Below are 27856 nucleotides of genomic sequence, written 5' to 3' on the forward strand. Positions count from 1 at the left end.
CCCCCCCAGCCAGCAGGTGGCGCATGCGCCGTGCAGCGCCAGGGCCGCGCGTGGGCGCCGGCGACCGTTGGAAAGTCCCGCGCGCGCCCCTTCCCCAACTCCCGCGGGCGCGCGCTCTCTCCCTCCACACGCGCGCGCGCGCCCGCGCCCTGCTCTCAATCCCTCGGAATATAATCCATTTTTTAAAAAAAAAATTCCATATAATTTTTCCCCCCTCCCTCCCCTTAAAACTCTTCACCTTCATCAGGTGGAATGGAGAATCGGGAGATTTCCTGCACGGGCGCGCGCGCTCGGCGTGCTGCGGCAGTGGTGCGCGCGCCACGGGGTGGGTGGGGGGGGGAGTGAGGCGCGCCCCCGCCGCCGCCGCCGCGCGCGCTCCCTGAGGCAAAGGGGGACTGATTAAAGAGACGAGGGAGGAAGGGAAAAGGACAAGGACAGAAGAGAGAGAGAGAGAGAGAGAGAGACTGGCAGGCAGGCAGGCAGTCTGTATCACTTCATCCAGGAGGAGGGAGAGGGAGAGGGAGACGAGCTGAGCTGAGCTGAGCTGAGCAGAGCAGGCTCCCCCATCACTCACCTGTGCACAGGTAAGCACTTTGGTACCTGCCCCATGTCCAGGGGGCACAGCACCGAGGGGGGACAGCAGGCAGGTCAGAAGTAAAAGGGAAAATTGTGCATTTGGAAAAATCAAATTAATGAGGAAAACATTTTAAAATGGAAGAGGAGGAGGAGGGGGGGGGGGGGAAATCATCTGGACTGAGGAAAAAATCAATTCGGGATTGGGTAGAAATTGTGTTTAATTGTGAATAAGGAGTGTGTCCTGATACACACACACACACCCTTTCCTCACCCCTCAAATGTTTAAACACCACCTTCTCAGACCGTCGAATGTCAAATTGGACTCCCTTCCCGCCCCTGGTCTGAGTCACTCACACGGATTCCCAAACCCAGTGGGTTTGTGAACGTGCCCGTGTGTTATCGGCGAGCGTGCCCGTGTGTTATCGGCGAGCGTGCCCGTGTGTTATCGGCGAGCGTGCCCGTGTGTTATCGGCGAGCGTGCCCGTGTGTTATCGGCGAGCGTGCCCGTGTGTTATCGGCGATTGTGTCTGTACGTTATGGGCGATCGTGCCCGTGTGTTATCGGTGATCGTGCCCGTGTGTTATCGGTGATCATGTCTGTACGTTATCGGTGATCGTGCCCGTGTGTTATCGGTGATCGTGTCTGTACGTTATTGGTGATAGTGCCCGTGTGTTATTGGTGATCGTGTCTATACGTTATTGGTGACCGTGCCCGTGTGTTATCGGTGACCGTGCCCGTGTGTTATCGGTGACCGTGCCCGTGTGTTATCGGTGATCGTGCCCGTGTGTTATCGGTGATCATGTCTGTACGTTATCGGTGATCGTGCCCGTGTGTTATCGGTGATCGTGTCTGTACGTTATCGGTGATCGTGCCCGTGTGTTATTGGTGATCATGTCTGTACGTTATTGGTGATCGTGTCCATGTGTTTTCGGTGATCGTGTCTATACGTTATTGGTGACCGTGCCCGTGTGTTATCGGTGATCGTGTCTGTACGTTATTGGCGAGCGTGTCCATGTGTTTTCGGTGATCGTGTCTGTACGTTATTGGCGAGCGTGCCCGTGTGTTATCGGCGAGCGTGTCTGTACGTTATTGGCGAGCGTGTCCATGTGTTTTCGGTGATCGTGTCTGTACGTTATTGGTGATCGTGTCCATGTGTTTTCGGTGATCGTGTCTATACGTTATTGGTGACCGTGCCCGTGTGTTATCGGCGAGCGTGTCTGTACGTTATTGGCGAGCGTGTCCATGTGTTTTCGGTGATCGTGTCTGTACGTTATTGGCGAGCGTGCCCATGTGTTTTCGGTGATCGTGTCTGTACGTTATTGGCGAGCGTGCCCGTGTGTTATCGGCGAGCGTGTCTGTACGTTATTGGCGAGCGTGTCCATGTGTTATCGGTGATCGTGTCTGTACGTTATTGGCGAGCGTGTCCATGTGTTATCGGTGATCGTGTCTGTACGTTATTGGCGAGCGTGCCCGTGTGTTATCGGCGAGCGTGTCCGTGTGTTATCGGTGATCGTGTCCGTGTGTCTTCGGTGATCGTGTCTGTACGTTATCGGTGATCGTGCCCGTGTGTTATCGGTGATCGTGCCCGTGTGTTATCGGTGATCGTGCCCGTGTGTTATCGGTGATCGTGCCCGTACGTTATCGGCGAGCGTGGCCATGTGTTATCGGTGATCGTGCCCGTGTGTTATTGGCGAGCGTGTCCATGTGTTATCGGTGATCGTGTCTGTACATTATTGGCGAGCGTGTCCATGTGTTATCGGTGATCGTGTCTGTACGTTATCGGTGATCGTGTCCGTGTGTTATTGGTGATCGTGTCCTTGTGTTATCGGTGATCATGTCTGTACATTATTGGCGAGCGTGTCCGTGTGTTATCGGTGATCGTGTCCGTGTGTTTTCGGTGATCGTGTCTGTACATTATTGGCGAGCGTGTCCGTGTGTTATCGGTGATCGTGTCCATGTGTTTTCGGTGATCGTGTCTGTACATTATTGGCGAGCGTGTCCGTGTGTTATCGGTGATCATGTCTGTACATTATTGGCGAGCGTGTCCGTGTGTTATCGGTGATCATGTCTGTACATTATTGGCGAGCGTGTCCGTGTGTTATCGGTGATCGTGTCCATGTGTTTTCGGTGATCGTGTCTGTACATTATTGGCGAGCGTGTCCGTGTGTTATCGGTGATCATGTTTGTACATTATTGGCGAGCGTGTCCGTGTGTTATCGGTGATCATGTCTGTACGTTATCGGTGATCGTGCCCGTGTGTTATTGGCGAGCGTGTCCGTGTGTTATCGGTGATCGTGTCTGTACGTTATCGGTGATCGTGCCCGTGTGTTATTGGCGAGCGTGTCCGTGTGTTATCGGTGATCGTGTCTGTACATTATTGGCGAGCGTGTCCGTGTGTTATTGGTGATCGTGTCCATGTGTTTATTGGTGATCGTGTCTGTACGTTATTGGCGAGCGTGTCCGTGTGTTATTGGCGAGCGTGTCCGTGTGTTATTGGCGAGCGTGTCCATGTGTTTATTGGTGATCGTGTCTGTACGTTATTGGCGAGCGTGTCCGTGTGTTATTGGCGAGCGTGTCCGTGTGTTATTGGCGAGCGTGTCCATGTGTTTATCGGTGATTGTGCCCGTGTGTTATCGGTGATTGTGCCCGTGTGTTATCGGTGATTGTGCCCGTGTGTTATCGGTGATTGTGCCCGTGTGTTATCGGTGATTGTGCCCGTGTGTTATCGGTGATCGTGTCCGTGCGTTATTGGCGAGCGTGTCCGTGTGTTATTGGCGAGCGTGTCCGTGTGTTATCGGTGATCGTGTCTGTACGTTATTGGCGAGCGTGCCCGTGTGTTATTGGTGATCGTGTCTGTACGTTATTGGCGAGCGTGTCCATGTGTTATCGGCGATCGTGCCCGTGCGTTATCTTCGAGCGTGCCCGTGCGTTATCTTCGAGCGTGTCCGTGCGATACTGGCGAGCGTGTCCGTGCGATACTGGCGAGCGTGTCCGTGCGTTATCGGCGATCGTGTCCGTGCGTTATCGGTGATCGTGTCTGTACGTTATTGGCGAGCGTGTCCATGTGTTATCGGCGAGCGTGTCCGTGCGTTATCTTCGAGCGTGTCCGTGCGATACTGGCGAGCGTGTCCGTGCGATACTGGCGAGCGTGTCCGTGCGTTATCGGCGATCGTGTCCGTGCGTTATCGGCGAGCGTGTTCGTGCGATACTGGCAGCGTGTCCGTGCGTTATCGGTGATCGTGTCCGTGCGTTATCGGCGAGCGTGTCCGTGCGTTATCGGCGAGCGTGTCCGTGCGATACTGGCAGCGTGTCCGTGCGATACTGGCAGCGTGTCCGTGCGTTATCGGCGAGTGTGTCCGTGCGTTATCGGCGAGCGTGTCCGTGCGATACTGGCGAGCGTGTCCGTGCGTTATCGGCGAGCGTGTCCGTGCGTTATCGGCGAGTGTGTCCGTGCGTTATCGGCGAGCGTGTCCGTGCGATACTGGCGAGCGTGTCCGTGCGTTATCGGCGAGCGTGTCCGTGCGATACTGGCGAGCGTGTCCGTGCGTTATCGGCGATCGTGTCCGTGCGTTATCGGCGATCGTGTCCGTGCGTTATCGGCGAGCGTGTCCGTGCGTTATCGGCGAGCGTGTCCGTGCGATACTGGCGAGCGTGTCCGTGCGATACTGGCGAGCGTGTCCGTGCGTTATCGGCGATCGTGTCCGTGCGTTATCGGCGAGCGTGTCCGTGCGATACTGGCGAGCGTGTCCGTGCGTTATCGGCGAGCGTGTCCGTGCGTTATCGGCGAGCGTGTCCGTGCGATACTGGCAGCGTGCCCGTGCGATACTGGCAGCGTGTCCGTGCATTATCGGCGAGCGTGTCCGTGCGTTATCGGCGAACGTGTCCGTGCGATACTGGCGAGCGTGTCCGTGCGATACTGGCGAGCGTGTTCGTGCGTTATCGGCGATCGTGTCCGTGCGTTACCGGCGAGCCTGTCCGTGCGTTATCGGCGAGCCTGTCCGTGCGTTATCGGCGAGCGTGTCCGTGCGTTACCGGCGAGCCTGTCCGTGTGTTATCGGCGATCGTGTTCGTGCGATACTGGCGAGCGTGTTCGTGCGTTATCGGCGATCGTGTCCGTGCGATACTGGTGAGTGGGTGTGTCGAATCTCAATAGGATATGAAAGAGCAGATCTGGAAAGAGTTAATTATCACAAGGAGCTGGTGGTCGTGGAGGGGCTGGGAGATCTGACTGATCAGGGCACGGAATCCGCAGCCTCTTTACTTTGCTGTCCTGTCTGCTCCAGGTACTGTTTATTGGTCCTTTTTTAACCCCCAGATGAATATTTCCAAATGTAGAAGAGCCACATTGTGAATGAGGGACAGAACAATGAGCGGAGATCAGGGAGAATCATTGTGTTTTACTCAATCCCCCCTCCCTCCAAAATAATGATCTTGGAGGAGATTTTTTGGGGTGGGTTTAAGATTAGCAATGAATACATTGGTGAGAAACTGCAGACCTCGCCCTGATATTTCAATAACTGCAGCAAGCACTCTTTAAACAGCGCATGATAAATTCAGATGCCTCCCTCGGGCATAGGGGATTACTGGCTCCTTATAATTTTTAATCAAATCTTAAGAATGGTAAATGCCGTGGCATTAGAGAGCTATTGTGGAGATGATGTTTGCAGAACAAATGGAACTGGGGTCATTTTGCAATCGTCTGAAACGTGAATTTTAAAATCTTTTTTTTCCCTGGTATTAATTGCTGGTGTTTTCTTTTCCTATTGTGTGTAGTTTTTGCTTACTTTTTTAAAAACAAATTAAAATATATATCCGTAAAGGTCCTTTTTAGAATAAACATTTCAGGCTGTCTGTTAGATTTATTGGTTATTAATGAAATTAGTTTTTAAAAACGAATACTTTGTACTTGTGGATTTATATTCCATTTTCCCACGGTTGGGATTTGCTTTTAAGAATTGCTAAATTACATTTGGTAGTCCTTATGAAACCTTATTTCGAAGATAGCTTTTATTCCATCTCTGTGTCTTGGTGACAAGTGGCTGTTGGATACTGTATCTCACCACACCCTGATTTATTAAGGACTCGACTCTTCACAGTGGCTCCCTTTAAAGGCAGTTTGTTCTGTTGTTCCTCCTTCTGTCATGCTGTGCTTTTCCCCTGTGCTTATAGAGGAGATTTCAGTTCATTCAAGCTCGCAAAACACTCTGCCGTTGTGTACATAACGAGGATGGAGTGTGTTCAGGATGAACAGGAGTGAGTTTTGGGGTTTGGTTATTTGGTGTACTGCCAGGAGTGAACATGAAGTAATTTTTGTCATTAGACTGAGAAGGACGTTTGGTTATTACATCAAAGAAAAGGAACAATAAGCTTTATTTCAATTTTTAAAAACGGTAAAGGAGGTTGTAATGTTACGTCCTTGATCTTTTTAGAAAAGTTATGATTTTCCCTTGCCTCCAATTTTTTTACCCTCCTCTGCTGAAGATGCCCATGACATGCCCTCGGATGCAGTTCAATGGGTGCCCTCCAGCACCCTACCCCAGTGAGCCTAGTTTGAGTGTCTGCAAGCTATTTAACTGTAGCGGCATCTCGGCTGACCCCGATCCGGCTCGCACACTTACCAGCTTGGAACAAGAATCCTGATTGATTTTCCGCCTTCCCTCCCTAGCCCTGAGGTTAATAGTATCGAGCCCAAGCATTATCCTATCAAGCACAATTTTTATTTTGGAACAGTTGCCCAGCTGGTTCACCCTCCCTCTGGATCACGTGGAGTGACGAACATGATCGTGAGCTTGTCTCTGTAGCACTTATTTTCTGGGTAACGGGGCTGCATTACAGGTAAGTGGGAACATGCAGCAGCAGTCTGCTCAGCTCACCTTCATTTTAAAAGGGTGGTGCTGACAGGGAGGGGAAACGTGCTTCTCTGCTTGAGGTTAAAATTTCAGTTCATTTGGCAGAGTCGGGAGGAATTTTGCAGTTCTCTTTTCGTTGGAGGTTTTCCCCTGTGGTTGTTTGCCGTTTTCATCCTGTTACTGTGGAAACTGTACCTTAACCGATAACTGGGAACGAGCTTGTGGGGATGAATGACCGTTTCTTAGGTTTTTTTTCTGTTCATGTCACATACGTGAATCCAGGTAAGGGAGAAATCCTTTTGTTTCGTGCCTTTTCATGTGGTAAAATCTCACACAATCAATTGCTCTTTTTTTGGAGGTTGCAGTGACTGTTATTGTATGGGCAAACACTGCACCAATGAGATGACTGACCAGTTAATCTGGGGTTTGATAGGGTAGACATAGAGAAGATGTTTCCACTTGTGGGAGAGTCCAAAACTAGAGCCATAAATATAAGATAGTCAGTAATAAATCCAGTAGGTAATTCAGGAGAAATTTCCTTACCCAGAGAGTGGTGAGAATGTGGAACTCGCTCCCACAGGGAGTGGTTGAGGCGAATAACATAGATGCATTCAAGGGGAAGCTGGATAAACACATGAGGGAGAAAGGAATAGAAGGATATTAAAAGAATAGAAGAACTATAGGCCAGTCAGTTTAACCTCGGTGGTGGGGAAACGATAATCTGGGACAGAATTAACAGTCACTTGGACGAGTATGGATTGATCAGGGAAAGCCACCACGGATTTGTTAAAGTCAAATCGTGTTTAACTAATCTGATAGAGTTTTTTGATGAGGTAACAGCGAGGGTAGATGAGGGCAATGCGGTGGATGTGGTGTACATGGACTTTCAAAAGGCGTTTGATAAAGTGCTGCATGGTAGGCTTCTCATCGAGATTGCGGCCCATGGATTAAAGGGGGTAATGGCAGCATGGATACAGAATTAGGTAAGTGACAGGAAACAGTGAACGGTTGTTTTTCGGACTGGAGGGAGGTGTACAGTGGTGTTCCCCAGGGGTGGGACCACTGCTTTTCTTGATTATATATATTAATGACTTGGACTTGGGTGTACATGGCACAATTTCAAAATTTGCAGATGACACAAAACTTGGAAGGGTAGTAAACAGTGATGAGGATAGTGATAGACTTCAAGAGGATATAGACAGGCTGGTGGCATGGGCGGACACGTGGCAGATGAAATTTAACGCAGAAAAATGCGAGGTGATGCATTTCGGTAGGAAAAATGAGGAGAGGCAGAATAAACTAGAGGGCACAACTCTAAAAGGGGTACAGGAACAGAGAGATCTGGGGGTATATGTACACAAATCGTTGAAGGTGGTAGGGCAGGTTGAGAAAGCAGTTAAAAAAGCATACAGGATCCTGGGCTTTATAAATAGAGGCATAGAGTACAAAAGCAAGGAAGTCATGATGAACCTTTATAAAACACTGGTTCGGCCACAACTGGAGCATTGTGTCCAGTTCTGGGCACCGCACTTTAGGAAAGATGTGAAGACCATAGAGAGGATGCAGAAGAGATTTACTAGAATGATTCCAGGGATGAGGGACTTCAGTCACATGGATAGACTGGAGAAGCTGGGGTTGTTCTCCTTGGAACAGAGAAGGTTGCGAGGAGATTTGATCGAGGTATTTGAAAACAATGAAGGGTCTAGACAAAGTAGATAGAGAGAAACTGTTCCCATTGGCGGAAGGGTCAAGAACCAGTGGGCATAGATTTAAGGTGATTGGCAAAAGAACCAAAGGTGACATGAGGAAAATCTTTCTTAAACAGCGAGTGGTTAGGATCTGGAATGCACTGTCCGAGGTGGTGGTGGAGGCAGATTCAATCATGGCCTTCAAAAGGGAACTGGATAAGTACTTGAAAGTAAAAAATTTGCAGGGCGACGGGGATAGGGCGGGGGAGTGGGACTAGCTGGATTGCTCTTGCATTGAGCCGGCGCGGACTCGATGGGCCGAATGGCCTCCTTCCGAGCTGTAACCTTTCTACGATTCTATGATATACTGATTGGGTGAGATGAAATAAGTTGGGAGGAGGCTCGTGTGGAGCATAAACACCGACACAGACCTATTGGGCTGAATGGCTTGTTCCTGTGCTGTAAATTCTACGTAGTTCTGTGTAATCTGTTTGTGTTCAGGGAGGAATATTGTCCAGGGCACCGAGAGAACTCCCCGCTCTTCTTATCGTACAATAGGAAGATCTTTTAACATCCACCTGAAGCACTGGAACAGGCAGATATGATCTTGGTTTAATTTGTGCTTTTGCAGGTCAGAAATAAAACTGAGTGTAATTCGAAAATATAGAATTTAATCAGCAGAAGAATTTTGAAAGGAGCAAACAAAATACTTTAAAATGGATAATATAATGCTTACAAGTATTGTGACAGAATGTAGTGGTAAAATGTGTTGATGTGTATCATTAACTGCATCCTCCTCCCCTTATACCTGTGAGTCACACAGGTGACTGAAGTGTTGATACAGAGAAAAGGTGAAGTGGTCCCTGAGCGATACTGACCAGGTGTGACATGCTAGTGTTAAGGTGTGTCTGGGGTTTTATCCCTCTAATCCTAATCTTGAATGTTTTTTTCACTTGGGAAGTACTTATTGGGTTTAACCCTAAAATCCGATGGCTCAGTTACTGAGAATTAGAATTGAGGTGCAAGAGTTGGAGAGTCTCACACCCGCGATCTCAGACCTACTGTTGTGCGCAGTGTTAAGGGAGGGTTAGTTTTTCTCCTGGTGAGAGAGGGAATGTATTTGAATTGCAGGGTTTCCTGGGATACCCTTGCAAACCCAGTGATATTGTCAGGAATCTGGGTGTGGGTTGTCCCAGCTGGTCTTGGCTACGATAGTCCAAGGAGATCAGTGGGGAGGAGATGGTGGAAATACCCTGAGAGAAGTGTGTTCGGTGGCATTCACCCTTTTCTTTAACTGTATTGTTGTACATATAGACCCTTGCATATAGGCCACACCCCCAAGTAAAGCTGTAAGTGTGACCTATATGCAGAATAATACAGTACCTTTTGGGGGAGAAAATAGGGGGGTTTCATATTTACTGAGTGAAGGGGGGGGGGAATGCAAAGTCACTCAGCAGTGGAAGAGTTACAGTAAGCTAGTTACCATGCCAATGTTGCCCATCTCCCAGGAATAGATTAAAATCTTGTTGGTTGTGTTCATTCAGGGTCTGACTGTGCTGTTCTAACAACGTGCTGTGTGAGCTCTTTGCCGTTCACTCCTTGCTCTGCCTCCCATTTTCTCTCCTCTGCCCGGAAGGAGCAGACTCTTGCTAGGCTCTCCTAACACCCCTTCGTCTTGTGTGAGCCTCGAGCCTGAATGTTGTAGAGTGTTCAACCACGGAGGTTAGATCTGTTCTCGCTCAACGTTAGTGATTGAAGCAGAGACCAGGTCAACTTTTACCAATAGGTTAGAGAGGTGGCTTAAGGGTTAAGGGAACAGGGCAGGCACATCACATTAGGATACTGCTCATGTGGAGGATAAAACACCAACATGGACTGGATGGGCCGAATAGCCTTACTTCCATGTTGTAATTTCTATGTAAAGTTGTCTTTCTTCATCGTGCTCTGTAGCTAAGTACCCGCAGTGACCGCCCTTTTGAATAGAAACTATTTACAGTAAGATTGATGCCGCTCTACTACTGCACTGTAATCAGATTAATGAACCGTGGAACGTTTCTTAATTCAAAGTAATCTTGGAGTGAGCTCTAGTTATATATTGCTGCAATAAAGAACATGCTGGCATGCTTTGTGCTGGAGTACAGACTATGACCTCGCCTACTCAATAGATGATGTGGTGACTGGCTCTCCCAGCAGATTTGACCTGCTATGGTCTGCACCCTACTTACTAGCTCACAAGTGTTTTTGGGGGAGAGGTCTGGGAGTGGAAGTGGGGCAAGTGGCAAACTCAAAAAATGGGGTGAGAAAATGAAACGATGCTGTTTTTAAAGAGGCGCACTGGAATCTTCAGTATTGAGATCACTGCATCTTTTAAGGAAAAATTACATAAATATTTGAAGCAGAGGAAGATGCAGGGTATGGGGAGAGAGTGGGATTAGTTTTGGCATTCTTCAACAAAGAGTTGGCGCAGACACTATGGGCCGAATGGCCTCCATCTGCGCTGTATTCCTGCCCGTGAGTGGAAGGATTGGGGCTTGACTGTCACGCCCCTCTCTATGGCTGGAGAACACTGGAGATGCTCACCGAAGAATGGGTGAGGTACACAGCCCTTTCAGCGCTCGTGGAGCCTGTACTTTAGCACGAGTCAGGAGAGAGGGAGCAGGAAACCAAGCCAATCCCAACTTGCTTGTAAGATTGGGCATATTTTACTATTGGACTCAAAACTGTTTCTGTTTGGAGACTCGGAGGAAATGGAGAACTCTGGAAATCTTTTCCTTTGAGCTTTTGGTAAATTGGCTGATTTTTTTTTCTTGGCATTAATTTGGCTTTATTCTTGGCAGGCAGTGAACGGGCTGAGTGTTACTGCAGGGATCTCTTAATGAATGCACCGATATTTTATAGTCTGGGCCTAACATCAGACAGTCACATGCATTAAGGGAATGACTGCATCCATTTTATTGATTAAATTAATGCAGCAGGGTGGAGAGCAATGTTTGATATATGATTCGCTTAATTCAGATCACTTGCTGCATATGCAGCATCTTGAATCTTTGGCCAGACGTTACGCTGCTCCTTTCTCAGCAAGCTGTCGGCCTTTCCCCGAGGATATTGTTGCATGCTTATCAGGTGTGCATGCTGAAGCGGAGACTGCCTTGTAATGACTGCATCGGGCTTGTAGTGAAAGACTTGTGATGGAAAGGCTGCGTCACGCTGAATTATAGAGCAGTGATTGATCTTTAATGTGCAGGTACGTGCAGATAAACCAGACACTGCAAAGGAATTGAATATTTTAGCTGCATTGTTATTTATTTCATCCTTATTTTGGTTTGGAGAGGAGGTGTTTTGATGTGATTCAACCAGTATTATTTTTAACATGAAGATGAAACGGCAAATGCTGCCAATCTGATCTACAAGCAGCAAAGGTTGGAATACGACAGGCCCGTTAGTACCTGAAAGAGAAAGGCAATTTAATCATTCGAGTGGGACCCTCCATCGGGCACTGACTGACCTGCTGTGCATTTCCAGCATCGCTTCAGTTGTTTTTTTTTCCGCACTCCTCATCTTCCCGAGGGTAAGATCCTGGGAGGGGTGGGAGCCGTGATGGGTGGGTAAGAAGCTCCTGAGTGTTGATGCAGGAGGGAGAGAATGTCAAGTTGAGCTGACCGGGTTGCTGATTTTCTGTAGGGGGACAAAGCAATACAGTGAGCTTCTTCTCTACTTGAGGGAAGTGCTTGTCCACCATGAGGACTTCACCTGGTAGTCCACAATCAGCCAGTGACAAAACGTATTACTCCCATGGCAGAGTCGAGCGTGAGGAAGCACTGAGATCTGGAAACTCAAGTGCAGGATTGTCATCAAACATCTTAACTGCACACCGCTGGGTCTTCCCGTTGAGTCTGTATGCTTTTTGTTGTAATATAGCCAAGCCTGAACTCCAACCAAATGTTTTTATTTTTGCCCCTTCCCTAACCCAGGGGCACTGAGGACAGTGCCGTAAAACAGGAGAAGGCCATTCAGCCCCTCGCGTGCTTCAACTACTGCCCAAGATGAGATCAGCATAGGCTGAGGATTGAAACTGGGATCTTCCTGGTCTCTGAGGCTCACATACTCACTGCCTTAAGCCACCTAAACTGTCGAGGCAGCCCAGCACTGAAACTGTAAACATTTGATTCAGATATGATTTGTGCTTGTCTCTACAGAATGTCTTTTTCATCTTTGAACTCCTTGTAGCAGAAGTATCAGGAAAGTACTGTTATCGGTACATACAGGATCTGGGTGCTTTATGTGGTCCACTTGTTGATCTTTAATTTCATGCTATTTAAACTGATTAACTACGGGACATTGATTGACAGCTAAGTGGAAGGTGGGCTGTTGGTTTCCAGGCAACTTGGGGTCCTTCACAGCTTCTTCCCCCCCCCCCCCCCCTTAGGAAAGATTAATTTTGATTGATTATTGATTGTGGTGAATTGAAAACCATTTCATTGTCTCAAGTTATGGTTCTGAGCATGGGCGTTGGGGATGTGTGTGTGTGTGTGTGTGTGTGTGTGTGTGTGTGTGGAGGAGCGACTACACAACAGTACTGAGCAATCACTTGATAATCTTGGTGGTTGAAGATGATGCAGAGTTCAAGTTATACAGGAGCGTAGTTGGGTTTGTATTGGCTAGTTTTTAAACCAGTGTGGTTGTTAAATCGGCCGTCTAGAAAAGAACACAGATTTAAAATAATTGGCAAAAAAGCCAGTGGGGAGATGAGAATTTTTTTAACGCAGCGAGTTGTCATGATCTGGAATGCACTGCCTGAAAGGGCGGCGGAAGCAGATTCAGTGGTAATTTTCAAAAGGGGAATTGGATCTGTACTTAAAAAGGAGAAATTTGCTGGGCTATGGGGAAAGAGCAGGGGAGTGGGACTAATTGGATAGCTCTTTCAAACAGGCATGACGGGCCGAATGGCCTCCTTCTGTGCTCTATGATTCTATGAAATTAGACAGCAAGGTCTATATATCCCTCTTGCCAGGTTGTTGGTGGGCTTTGTGCCTACCCAACTGTTCCATCGCTGAGCTTAGAAGGGTCAACCTGACTGAGGTCTCTTTTTAGGTGAGCTCCTGGCGATGTTCCTTTCTACAGTTGGGAGCTCCCCACGAGAGAGGATGGACCATAGTTACTGACCAAGGAACAAGAGGCCTGCAGTAGCTTAAAAGGGGCAGGGAGTCTCTGCTTTTACAGAAAGTTTATTGCCTCTGAATTGGCAGATTCCAGTGACGTGGAACTGTCGCACCATTGTCCCACGTAACATCGATGATGCTTTTGTTTTGGTAATTGACATCTTACCAGGAGTTGCACCTCCCCTACCAGCTGGATGCCCTTTGAATGTTGGTGTTGTTATCATCCAGCATTGCTAAGGTGATAATCATGGAAAATTTGATATATTACTGTCATTATCAACTAATTTGAATGTATCCGCTCATATTTACATGGGTGTGACAGACGTCAGTTCTGCTGAACAAAATACCCAGTGCAAAAATAAGTGGTAATAACAACAACTTGCGTTTATATAGCGTCTTTAAACATCCGTAGGCCCTTCACAGGAGCGTAATCAGACTCCGAGCCTTATGAGGAGATATTAGGACAGGTGACCAAAAGCTTGGTTTAAGGTTTTAAGGTGGGTCTTAAAGGAGGCAAGAGAGGGAGAGAGATTTAGGGAAGGAATTCCAGAGCTTAGGGCCTTTGTAACTGAAGGCATGGCCGCCAATGGTGGAGTGATTAAAATTGTGGATGTGCAAGAGGCCAGAATTGGAGGAGTGCAGAGATTTCGGAGGTTTATAGGGCTAGAGGAGGTTACAGAGATAGGGAGGGGCGAGGGCCATGGAGAGATTTGAACACCAGGATAAGAATTTAAAATTCGAGGCGTTGCCGAACCGGGAGCCAATGTAGGTCAGCGAACACCGGGGTGATGGGTGAACGGGACTTGGTGCGAGTTAGGTTACGGACAGCAGAGTTTTGGATGAGCTGAAGTTTACGGAGGGTGGAGGATGGGAGGCTGGCCAGGACAGGTGGTGTAACAGTTCCCCTCCAATTTAACATCGGTGAGACGGAACCCATTCGCTTCAGTTCTCACCAGAAACTCTGCCCCTTGACCCCTGATTCCAACCCCCTCCGTCAGGCTAAACCTCACATTGCACAACTTCACTATCCTGTTTCAACCCTCAGCTGAGCTTCAAACTCCACATCCAGTCCATCACCAAGCCTGCCTATTTTAACCTCTGCCGTATTGTCCCCCCAAGCTCATTCCCATCATCACTGAAATTCCCAACCTTTCCGTCACCTCGAAGCTTGATTTCTCCAGCGTTTTTTGCCAGCCTCTTGAGTTCTGCCTTACTCAATTTTGAACTCATCACGAGCTCTGCTTCCTGCATCCTACCTTGTACTGAGTCCTGCCCACCTGTCACCTCCATCTCAAGCAACCTCGACTGGCTTCCCATCCCCAATGTATTAATTTCAAAACCCTTGCTGTTCTCTATAAATTCTTCTGCATCTTCCTCCAGCCCGCTATCTCTGCTCACGTCCTCTGCTCTGCTGAATCTGGACTACTGTGCTTTTTCTCTGGTTTAAGGAGGGATTGATGCCGATCGCTATCCACAGATTCTTGTTGGAAGTCCATATTTGTCGAGGGCAGGATTAGAATTGACTGTGATTTTCTTCATAGCTGAATGTCCTGCTAAAGCTCAGAGATGGAAATGGCGTTGGGTGAGGTGCTGGAGAGTGCCCAGCACCTGTGGAACTGTACTCCAGCAAAGATTCAGTGCCTTCAGGAGAGATGGGGAGAAAATTGCGGGATGGGGGTGGTGGTGGGGGGGAAGCAACTCTCATCTGTAAAGTGTTGGGAAACCAGCAAAAGATTGGCTAAATCCCTAAAGAGACAGCACTGTGGAGGAGTGAATTATAGTCACTTTACATAAATCTGCACAGACTTAAATCCCAGATTATTCAATGTCTTGTGTTTCTTTCTCCAGAAAGCAAAAAATTCAATTTCTCAATGTTCTAATCCATTTTAAGCTATCTCCCTTTCAGTTATCCTGCTTCTTTCTCCCTCTCCTCTCGGTGTTAATTCCAAGCTATTTTCTGTAAATGGCTTGAGTGACACATTCAATTACGCTGTTCAGCACCGAACAACATCAGTTTTCAGTTACTATCTCTGACCTTGTGTTTAACCTCCTTGTCAATTGTGACCTTCTTTTCTCCTTCACCTTCCTGAGCCTGCAGTGCAAAAGGCTGCCCTCCTCGTATAGCCAAGTATTATAATGGCTGCCTGAACCTCCAGAAAAACCCGATTGCCCCTGAGTTTCATTCATTTATCAGAACTATAGTGGCCAGTTCTGGGCACCACTCTTTAGGAAGGATATCAAGGCTTTGGAGAGGGTTGCAGAGGAGATTAGAGAAGCTGGGATTGTTCTCCTTTAGAGCAGAGACGGATAAGAGGAGATTTAATAGAGGTGTTCAAAATCATGAAGGGTTTTGATAGAGTAAATAAGGAGAAACTGTTTCCAGTGGCAGGAGGGTCGGAAACCAGAGGACACAGATTTAAGGTGATTGGTAAAAGAACCAGAGGGGGAGATGAGGAGAATGTTTTTTACGCAGCGAGTTGTTCTTATCTGGAATTCACTGCCTGAAAGGGCGGTGGAAGCAGATTCAATAATAAATTTCAAAAGGGAATTGGCTAAATACTTGAAAAGGAAAAAATTTGCAGGGCTATGGGGAAAGAGCAGGGGGGAATGGGACTAATTGGATAACTCTTTCAAAGAGCCAGCGCAGGCATGATGGGCTGAATGGCCTCCTTCTATGCAGTGATTCTATGACTAATCAGTTTTCTTCAAAATATTAATATAATTGGAATGTGAAATTTTTCCAGCCAAGAATCCCCATTGAAATGTTATTAGTCTATAATTGTGTGAATTTTGGTATAACTCTAACTGCAATTTGAAGTTTTCTTTAAATGTAAATCTGTGCATTTTAGCAGAATGTTTTGTATCCTTCCTTTTGAATATTGGACAAGTAGGTCAGTGTTACTCACCAACCTGTTGAAGGCCACAATCCCAAAATGTCCTTCTTGAGCAACGCTCTTGGGGATGCTGTACCACATAGTGATGGATCATGATTGTGAACCCGTGGTTTCTTCCACATGGTGAACCCCCTGATTGGAACCATGCTGGGCAGCTGAAAGAGAAAACTACAAACCCAATAGAACCACAGATGTTTACAGCCCAGAAAAAGGCCATTTGGCCCATAGTGCCTGTGCCAGCTCTTCCAAAACTGTCCTTCTTTCTCTCCACCGTCTTGCATCTTTCTGTGCTTCAAATACTTATCCAATTTTCCCTTAAAAGGTGCAATGGTCTCTTCAACTACTCCTTATGGCAAAGCATTCCAATCTTCTCAACTTGCCATGGTGGGTTTGAACTGATAACCTCTGGGTCGTTAGTCTGGTACCTCTGGGCAACTGTACCTGTATATATTGTAGGTGGCAGTGATAGGCAAATGAGAGACACTTACCTAAATTTGATGTTAATTCTGCTGAGTGGTGAACTGATGTGTAGCTCATTCTCTGTGAGGCATGTAAGTTTGGTACTGAGCCACGAACAGACGGTACTCACCATATGTGTGACTGGTGGATTCCGAGCAGGGGACAGTATTGGCTTGTAAACCCCAGACCAACACTGTGAAGCAGCCATCTCAATGCCTGCACTGTTGGATATGCTGCAGCCAAGCTGAATGATTTCTTATTCTCTCCTACCAAACCTGGAGCATTTTGAATTAATGTGACTGCATGTGCTGCCAAGTCTTCACTGGATTGAATCCAATATGGACTCCACTGCTGAGTACACACGATAATATAGATTCTCTCTGTCTCTCTCGTACAGACTCACGTTCCATTTGCGGGATTCACTTTTATATCATTATTTTCTCTGATCCCAGTTGGAGCTCACACCTCACCTTTATTGCTAAAGCTGTCGCCAAGAAGCTAATTTTCTGCTTTCCAACAGACACTGATGCAACTAATTTTAAACCACAAAGATGTGCACGAGTAGAATACTACTTCTGCAGCAAGAGAGGCCCTTCTAATAACTCTCACTCCTGGACAGAGTACATCAAGGGGACCCTTCTAATAACTCTCACTCCTGGACAGAGTACATCAAGGGGACCCTTCTAATAACTCTCACTCCTGGACAGAATACATCAAGGGGACCCTTCTAATAACTCTCACTCCTGGACAGAATACATCAAGGGGACCCTTCTAATAACTCTCACTCCTGGACAGAATACATCAAGGGGACCCTTCTAATAACTCTCACTCCTGGACAGAGTACATCAAGGGGACCCTTCTAATAACTCTCACTCCTGGACAGAGTACATCAAAGGGACCCTTCTAATAACTCTCACTCCTGGACAGAGTACATCAAGGGGACCCCTCTAATAACTCTCACTCCTGGACAGAGTACATCAAGGGGACCCCTCTAATAACTCTCACTCCTGGACAGAGTACATCAAAGGGACCCTTCTAATAACTCTCACTCCTGGACAGAGTACATCAAAGGGACCCTTCTAATAACTCTCACTCCTGGACAGAGTACATCAAAGGGACCCTTCTAATAACTCTCACTCCTGGACAGAATACATCAAGGGGACCCTTCTAATAACTCTCACTCCTGGACAGAGTACATCAAGGGGACCCTTCTAATAACTCTCACTCCTGGACAGAATACATCAAGGGGGCCCTTCTAATAACTCTCACTCCTGGACAGAATCCAAGCTTGTCGTCTACTGGGTAATCCTTCTTTTGCCTTCAACCTCTCTTTCAGTTATAGATTTTCTTGATTTTCCTTCATTTCACACTATGGTCCTCGCTCTTCTCAACTCTCCTCTCTTGTTCCTTCTAAACTCCAAATATGATATCCTCATCATATCTTTGCTCTCCCTGCATCCTCACCGTGTTAAAATTAAGACTTATTGCGCCATCTTCCATTAGGATAGTGCCATGGGCCTTGGCACTTCAACAATGCGTCTCCATAAATACTGTGCGTCGGTATCTTGGGAAACGATATCAGGCATGAGAGTCACCACGTTGCTTTCTGCTGCACTAATAGGAAAGATCTGAGGTTTGTAGGAATGGTCCAGGTCTCCGAATGACACTCACTCTGAACAATCTCCCAGAGTTCTCCAAGAACCACTAAACACTCCATCCCATGTATTTCCTCCAGCTACCAGTCTGCTTCTCTAGGTACTCCACAAAATGCCTAGACGCAGAGAAAACCTACCATAGAATCATAGGATGACACAGCCCAGAGGGAGGCCATTCGGCCCATTGTGCCTGTGCCGGCCCTTTGAAAGAGCTATTGAATTAGTCCCACTCCCCTGCTCTTCCCCCATAACCCTGAGAATTTTTCCCCTTCAAGTATTTATTCGATTCTCTTTTGAAAGTTGCTGTTAAATCTGCTTCCACCATCCTTTCAGGCAGTGCATTCCAGATCAGAACAACTCGCTGCATAAAAACATTTCTTCTCGTCTCTCCTTTTTTTTGCCAATTACTTTAAATCTGTGTCTTCTGGTTACCGACCCTCCTGCCAGTGGAAACAGTTTCTCCTTATTTACTTATTTATTTACCATTGGGCACAAACACCGTTAATGTGGCATCAAATCACTTTTCCTGTTTCCCTGAAACTAGCTTTTCTCCGGCCTTTCCGTATATGATTAAACAGTGGACGCTGTTGGGGATAATTCCGTTTACCTTTCCTGTGTTAGGATAACGAGTCGATCTGTGCTGTTTGACGTCCGTCCCCTGTGGTGGCTCCTGACAGTCAGAGTTCCTCCACGATGGTGCGTCACGCCCAGTAAACCAGCCAGTTTACCATGTGACGGAGAAGCAGTATGTTTCCACAGTGCCTGTCAGTCTTTGTAAAGCAAAGCAGGATGGAATAAACCCATCCTGAGGCAGGAACAGAAACCAAAAACGCTGGAGACACTCGGCAGGTCAGGGAGCATCTGTCGAGATAACGCACATCAGTTGATGTTTCAACTACAAACTCTTCCTCTCAGCATTTTGTTTCAGATTTTCAGCAAATGTGGTATTTTGCTTTTTGTAGGTCCTGGGGCAGATTGTGTTCAAAGGCTTTTTTAAAAAACTAGATTATGTTCCCATCCCACTTATTTGTATTTATTGCTACTATTGTTTTAAGAATGAATAAAATTGTTTTATGTTCAATTCACCAGCAGAAAGATCACAAGATAGGTTCGTAGCTAGAGTGATGGGACATAAAATCCCAGGTGGTAATGGTGAGCTTGTATCGTGGTCTGATTCGACCCTGAGCAGTGTGGGCTCTTGTGCAGTATCATGCAAGTGTTTATGCTACCGCTGTCCAATATTCTGGAACTCTGTAACATGAATTGTATTTCTACGTGATTATTTTTCAGTTTTATAGATGATTGAAGTGTCCTAATTTTGGGGAGAGGGGGAGAGGAGTGTGCAGTGACATATACTGTATTAGCTAATGGTGATGATTGTTCAGCTGGAAATAATCCTGGGAGGTGGACTCTGTTACTGTGCATCTTGGCTCAGAACTGCTGAAAGTTCCCTTTTAGGGAAATTGGAGTTCATACATGGAAGAGGAGTGAATTCAAAACAAGATGTCTGAGCTTCAAGTTCACTCTTTGCCTAGCCTGGGCTGCGCTCTGTTTTGGGCTCTAAAGGTGTTATAGTGTAAATCTTTGTGAATGTCGCTGATTTAATCTGCCTGGTAAATGCATGAATTTCGCACTTATAAATGATACCTTGCTCGTGGAACAGATCTGCAGGTGAACCACCAGGTCTGTCAACTGCAGTCTTTATGTAAATCTTTCTGGAACAGGTCTACACAGGAGCAATCAATTCAGTGCATATGGAGCCTATAGGCAAATCCTAGTAAATTGGTCCTTTTCCAATTATAAAGCAGACCTGCAGGTGATTAAATAAATCCTTGGAGCGTGAGTGCAATACCTTGTGGAAGAGGGCATCGGGCTGCCCACTTGTGATACGGGTGGGCAGACATATTCTAGCAAAATAGACACATTTGTTTGAGGTGAGTCTTGGTTCCAGCTGCAGCTTCAGGATGGAGCAAGGGCAGAGTTTGTACATCTCCACGTACAATTAAGGTGTCAAATCTACAGTCGAATACAACGCCAATGAAGATGGATGTCTCGTAGAAATAACTCAGGTGCTTGGAGAAGCAGCCAGAGGTGTAGCCCAGAGCCTCGCTGTGGTTTGGTACATGCTCTGGTGTCCTGAGCTTAGCAGGTGATGGCTTATTCTGTGTTTTGAAGAGACAGAATGCCAGCTCATGGCACAGGCTGGGGGAGGTTCCACAGGTAGTTGGAGTGCTGTGTGAAGCTTGCAGTTGGTATTCTGTGCAAATGCTTTAGGTTGATACAGTGTTCTGTTCTTATGATCTGGAATTCACTGCCTGAAAGGGCGGAGGAAGCAGATTCAATAGTAACTTTCAAAAGGGAATTGGATAAATACCTGAAAAGGAAAAATTTGCAGGGCTTTGGGTGTGGGACTAATTGGATAGCTCTTTCAAAGAGCTGGCGCCGGCACAGGCATGATGGGCCGAATGGCCTCCTTCTGTGCTCAGTGATTCTATGATGCAGAACGTAGAGGTGTGTGTTGTGTAAATGGTTTGTTGTGCTTGTTCAATTGATCAAAGATTTTTTTTAACAAGTCTTCCTGACGGCTTTAGTGAATAATCCACACTTGCATATAATCCATACCAGTCAAGTTTCTTTATTTTGTGTTTGGTCACAATGTTTATTGTGGCTTTGCTTTTAAATGTTGCTGTATATTTGGAGTTCCAGTCATTTACATGTGACATTACTTTTGTTTAAATGTGGTCCGCCAGACACCATGCTAAGCAACTAAAATGACCAGAAGTTAGGACAGAACTGAACTATGCCGTGCAGACCTGAAGGTCCCTGGTACAATGCCTAGGTTCAGTGTCTGGTCAATGCTGAAAATGGAGCACTATAATTGACCACGGGCTAGGGAGGGGAAAAATCATCCAGCCTTGCTGCTCCTGATCATTCAGCAACTGCTGCTGGAAAGTGCAAGTATGTGTATGTTGAGTAAGAACAGGTTTGGGATCATCTTTGATGCCCTTCATGTTAAAAAGCCTGCAGGCAATCATTATCTAGCCTCTCACATGAAGAATAGCTAGTTAGGCGTGGTATTGGAGGTACCCCATTGAAGGTTAGGATGAAGGCGTTGGGGGTACTGTTCGCAGGTTTGCGAATGATACGAGGATCTGTGCTGGTGTCAGAACTCCTGAGAGGAAAGAAAAGATTACGATCTGATCTAGATGCGATGGGGGTATAGGCCTGCAACTGGCATTTAACGTTGATAAATGGAGCATTATGCGTGTGGGGTGGGCTAATTCCAAGCACTGGTATACCATGCTGGGCTCTGAATTAAAGTCTGTGAAGAGGGAACGAGACCTGGGTGTTACAGTGCATGAATCTCGAAAGGCCCACAATCAGTGTCGAGAGGCTATAGCAAAAGCAAATGGGGTATTGGGATGTTTAGCTAGGATGATCCAATAGTGTGCTTGTACAAGACCTTGGTTAGGTCCCATCTATAATACTGTGTCCAGTTCTGGTCCCTTCACATGGTGGGAGATTTAGAGGTCCTGGAAAAGGTTCAGGGAGGACCACCAGATTAATACCTAGTTTAAAACCCCTCAACTATCATGATAGGCTCAGAACTGGGTCTTTTCACTCTGGAAAAATGTAGACTTTGGGAAGACTTAAATGAAGTATTTAAAACGATGAAGGGACTAGGCAGATTATTTGAATTATATGAGGAACAAGGGGACATGCCCACACGCTACATACAAGTTAGATTAACATAGAACTAGGTAAGATGTCAGGAAGTTTTTTCTTTCCCCAGAGGGTCATTGACCTTTGGAATAGGTTGCTGGCTCGTGCAGTGGGTGCAGATCCACTGCAAACATTCAGAAAGGAGCTGGACAGGTTCCTGGAGGAGGTTGATATCGCCACGTACAAAAGGTAGGTGGGATGTTGGGTACTGGACCTCGCGGACTATTGTTATCTCCTGGAATTCTTGATCACCTTTATTCAGAATAAACACATCACAGGGTGAACGTACACAAGCTTTTAATGGGTACGTGTATCATCCAATACTGAGAATTAATTTGAAAATTGTTTTTTTTGCTGTATCTACCAATGGCTAGAAGGTGTTCCAGTATATTTTGTATTGGCTCTACAGGACCGTGGGCATATTTAAAGCACAAACACTGCTCTCTGTCCCGTATCCTAGCATCAAACCGCTGAAAAGCTCATTAAACCATTGTTATCATCTGAATTGATGTTCTAATTCTTGCTGATTTGAAATTGAACATAAATTGACCGATTGCAAGAGAAGTAGACATGTAAAACTTTTTAGTGTCATGACTTAAAAAGGAGTTGGCAGGTGTCGTCTTGCATCTGTAACGTTGGAGACGTGTCCAGCACTGAAATGCTGGGATCTTTCTGCTGTCTGCAAGGCATTATTCCTGGAGAAGACAATAGGAAGCTATTGCGTGAAACAGCTATGTATGCATTTATCTCACGTCTTAAGATGTTGGCGGACTTGACAAGAAACATCTGGAGATTTGTGGCTCGCCTGCCTTGAGCACTGAGCTGAAGATTTGTTGAGTGGACCTTCCTTCTCCCTGACCTGTGTTAAGTGATTCTGTGACTGGTTCCATCTCTCTACCTACAACCTGGGTAAAGGGTAGTTTGGTTTTATGTTTTGGTTGGATACCTTTGGGCCAGTACGTTTGCTTTATTGATGTGTATTAGTTTCTTCCTTGCAAAGCAGAGAAATCGTCAAGCAATTGAAATGCCAAGAAGTTCCTGGCATTGTTGTGTGTTTGATTTGTTGTACAGGTGAGAGCATCAAGACTGTGAGCCCAAGATTAAAAGGGATGAACTATAAGGAAAGATTAGAAAAGCTCAAGCTTTACATTTAGTTAGAAGATTACATACAATTTACAGCACACTTACAGGCCATTCAGCCCAACTGGTCTATGCCGGTGTTTTTGCTTCACACGAGCCTCCTCCCACCTTACTTCATCTAACCCTATCTGCATATCCTTCTATTCCTTTCTCCTTCACGCACTTATCTAGCTTCCCCTTAAATGCATCTATGCTATTCGCCTCAACAACTCCATGTAGTAGTGAGTTCCACTTTCTGAGTAAAGACATTTCTCCTGAATTCCTTATTGGATTTATTAGTGACTATTTTATATTTATGGCCTCTAGTTTTGGACTCCCCCACATGTGGAAACATCATCTCTATGTCTACCCTATCAAACCCCTTTATAGACATCTCATCCCCCCAGCCTTCTCTCTTCTAGAGAAAAGAGCTCCAGCCTATTCAACCTTTCCTGATAGTTATTAAGAGGGGACATCATCAAATTAAATACAATATTACATGGGATGGATAAAGGAAACCCAGAATATTACTTCAAATTAAACCAGCAGGGTAATAGCAGAGGAGATAAATGTAACATTTAAAACCTTTTTCAGAAAGAGCCTCTTTACTCATGATACATTTAGAATAATCTGCTAGGTGGTATGGGAAAGGCAAAAACATTAAGGAGATTCAGAATGCAACTACGTAGCATATTGGAAGAGAGTAATGGACCTCAGTAAGAGAGTTGGAGTACTAGAGGGATTGGCTTTGATGGGAGAGTTAGGGTACTAGAGGGATAGTCTTCGAAGAGAGAGTGAGGAGATTAGAGGGATTGACTTTGATGGGAGAGTTAGGGGACTAGAGGGATAGTCTTCGAAGAGAGAGTGAGGAGATTAGAGGGATTGACTTTGATGGGAGAGTGAGGGTACTAGAGGACCACGATTGTCCTCAGCGACCTGGTTTAGAAAGGGGAATATTAGCTAGGGTTCCTGCTCATGATTGCTAGCCAGTGATCCCTGCTGGAAAATGCATGCATATGGGTCCTGGGTAAGGAAGGGCTCGGGCTCAGTTATAACGCCTTGCTTCCCAATAGAGTGGGCTGCTGACCCTCGAGCATTGGCTCATATGAAATCAGTAGCTCACCAATGTAGTGGCAACTAAAAATGCCCTTGTATCCGGTACTAGTGAATGTTGGAGGTGTTCAATTGAAAGGCTACAGAAGAAGATTCCTGCTTGGGGAGCAGGGGAGTGAAGTCTGGCACATGTGTGTTGGTTATGGGGTTCATCAGACTATTCGCATTCCAGATTGTCACTAGACCGTTGCTAAATGTACTGCTCCTAGTGTTTAGTTCTGCACTGCTCACACCCTGGGTAGTCATCGTGAGTTCAATGTGCTGGTGTGTCATGGGGTGAGAAGAAATATAACCCATTTCTATTTTAAAATAACACTTGATACAGATCTGGATGATTTTGTTCTGTGACCTCTAGGTTGGGCTAAATGATTGGGCAAGAAAACATAACTATAAGGGTCTTTGGATAAAATAAAATTCCATTCACTGCGTTTGAATATTTTAAGTTTGTAAATGCTTCCCCCTCATTAAAAGCAGGAATATAACAAGCCAGTGCAGCCAGTTGTTTTGTAGGGATGTATTTATCCCAAGCTGTATCTGCAGGGTTATTTTTATAATTACTTGGCAAATGTGTTTCACTGCCTTTTAAAAATGAATCTCATTTGTGTTTGGGTTTCCATCACTCATTCTGCTCATTTAGCTCATTCTGTGAGTGCCCGCTTCCTTCAATTTAGGAGTGGGATTGACGGCACTACATTGCAGAATAATTATGTTTTACTTCACACTTTTTTTTCTGCTTTTGATTCTACATAAGAAAATACCGTAAATCAGAAAGTGTTCTGTTTTTTTAAATATCGAGTTCTATTTCAAAATATTCAGATTTAAATGAAAGTATTTTAAAATGTAGATTATTTTTTACCTTCTAGTTGACGCATTGGTAGAACGCTCAATGTCGGCAGCCTGTGGGAGAGGGAGGGGGGAGGTAGAGGAAGAATCACAGCTTAACAAAGGACACCAGTGCACATGACTTGCTGGTTTTGAAACATGTCTTCAGGGAGCCTGTGCTGTACAGTGACTCACTGCATAGCGCGCACACACACACACACACACACACACACACACACACACACACCCGCAAGCAAATCATTGCAAACGGCAAAATCATATCAAGTTGCAAAAGGCAAATTAACCCCTTGAGTCAGCCTTTTTGCATGACATTCACAGATGAATGCAAGGCACCATTAGAAACTCACCCATTTTATAGATTTCAGAGTGGAGATGAGAGCTGCTGTACACCTGTTTCATTGTCATTAGATTTGGTCATTTTTACTGTGGGCAACCAACTGTTAACCTCTCCTTGGACATAATCAATGCCAGTTTTCAATTGGGGTTGGGAGGAACAATGCTTGATTTTTATTTTCTGCTTTTCCTCCCTTTGTGCTTTGGGCCTCTCAGTTTGCGTTACAGGGCACTAATAAGTTGGGTGAGTGGACTGTCATCAGAATCTTAATTGGTGGACAGGCAGCGAATATGGCATTTGGCTGCCAAGTGGAAGGTCAGGAGCATGTATCCCCAGGGCAGCCTGTCACTGATATGTTTCATTTGGTTGAACTTTTGTCATTTTTCATCTGGACTTGAAGGACCATGGCAGGTGTTTCATTTATTTGGGGGTGTGGAGAGATTTATGGGGGGGGAGGGGATGAATCTCCAGCCCAGACCATTGCACACTACCAATTAGAAAGGGATAGATGGAGACTAGCAATTTAAAGGATGGAAATCTGAGGGAACTGGCCCTTTGGGTAAGGTAGTGGGCAGTGGCAATTGCGGGGAGATGCTGGTCAGAACTAGCCTGGTGGAAACTGTGTGAAGAATTGGAACATAAGAACTAGGAGCAGGAGTAGGCCATACGGCCCCTCGAGCCTGTTCCGCCTTTCAATCAGATCATGGCTGATCTTTAACCTCAACTCCACTTTTCCGTCCGATCCCCATATTCCTTGATTCCCCAAGAGTCCAAAAATCTACCCATCTCAGCCTTGAATATACTCAATGACTCAGCATCCACAACCCTCTGGGGTAGAAAATTCCAAAGATTCACAACCCTCTGTGTGAAGAAACTCCTCCTCACCTCAGTCTTGAATGGCCGACCCCTTATCCTGCGACTATGCCCCCTAGTTCTAGACTCTCTAGTCAGGAGAAACAATCTCTTAGCATCTACCCTGTCAAGCCCCCTCATAATCTTATATGTTTCAATGAGATCACTTCTCATTCTTCTAAACTCCAGAGAGTATATTCCCCTGTGAAGATCCGTTTGAGTGCTGATCTGAGTAGTGGATAGAGGGGTGTGACCAGCATGGAGAATTAATTATCAGAAAGAGGAATAAACTAACCATAATTAAACCATTTCACTCCCGACTGTAGTATCCAGTTATCAATCATTAGAGGCATTGTAAATTGTACATTGTAATGTAATCCTGCTGTTACCATGGGCAACATGTGGATCAGTAAAAGAGCCCCATCCTCCACACCCCCCCCTCTTTAAACAGCATCTTTGTTATTGGTTATTGCTGGTCCTAGTGCTCCTGGACTGTAAATCTGTGTCCTTCCCGAGGCAGCGTTTTTAAACACTCGCCCAAGGGACTGACTTCATTCAGGCAATTAGCAAGAGAGGATGGAAAAACCATTGATCTCCGAACCTTTAAAAATCCATTTAACTCTTGCATTCTTCCAGACCTGCAGTCTACTCCTGATCCTTAACAGCCACAGTAAGAGATGCATGTTCGTCCTTGGGTTGATTTTAATCCAGATAGTAGAGATGAAACAATTAGATAAAGATATTTTAATCTATTTATCTATCCCCTCCTTATTTGCTGGGGGATCTGGTTCTGGAGGATTGAGGGATAGCCTCATACCTTCATCCACCATAGCTGGATTCCCTCTTTATCCGCTGGCAAGAAAAGGAGGGAGATAAATGGATACCTTTTGCCTCCTTGTTTACAAAGTGGAAGTTAGATTGTAGGCGTACCGGAGGAGGATGTGGAACAATAGACATAGCTATACAAAATAAATTGGTTCTGAGAAAATAGCAGAACTGGAGATGTGTAAGTCATTGAACGCTGATGGCTGCACCCTAGGGTGTGGGAGGATGTCAGAGAGGAGACAGTTCTCATCACAATTTTTCAGTCCTCATAAATGCAAATTATGCTGGGGGACTGGAAGGTAACTGATGTAACACTTCTCTTCAAGGAGGAAGAGGAGAATAAACTAGGTAACTATATAGATCTATGATGAGCAAACCCTTAGAATCCATAATTAAAATCAATGAGCATTTAGAAAAGCACAAGTTAAACAAGGGTAGCCAGCACTGATTTGTGAAAGGCAAGTCATGATTGACAAATTTAATAAGACTTTTTTGAACAGTGACTAGTAGACAGAGGGAATGCAGTAGATGTAGTTTATATGAATTTTCAGAAGGCATTTAATAAGGTGCCTCATAGGAGGCTTATTAGAAAAATTCAGGTGTATGATATAAGTGGAAATGTAACAGCATGGATTGATTGACTGATGTGAAACCAAAGATTAGGGTTAATGGGTGTAGCTCAGGGTGGGAAGTGGTGTGCTTTAGGGATTAGTGCTAAATCTGCTTTTGTTCTAGGTATATAGAGATGGACTGGGCATAAGGAGCAC

The 27856-nt window shown here is 45.9% G+C and overlaps 1 protein-coding gene across 2 annotated transcripts in view; it reads left to right on the plus strand.

Moving 5' to 3' along the window:
- Positions 1-425: 425 nt before the first annotated feature.
- Positions 426-27856, plus strand: part of l1cama (L1 cell adhesion molecule, paralog a) — a 226415-nt gene continuing 198984 nt past the window's right edge. For both annotated transcript variants that reach the window (XM_067976133.1, XM_067976135.1), the window contains exon 1: positions 426-584. The gene's annotated coding sequence lies outside the window, so the exon portion shown is untranslated. The remainder of the gene's footprint in view (positions 585-27856) is intronic.

The sequence above is a fragment of the Heptranchias perlo genome, chromosome 45 (assembly GCF_035084215.1).
Source record: "Heptranchias perlo isolate sHepPer1 chromosome 45, sHepPer1.hap1, whole genome shotgun sequence".
NCBI lineage: Eukaryota > Metazoa > Chordata > Chondrichthyes > Hexanchiformes > Hexanchidae > Heptranchias > Heptranchias perlo.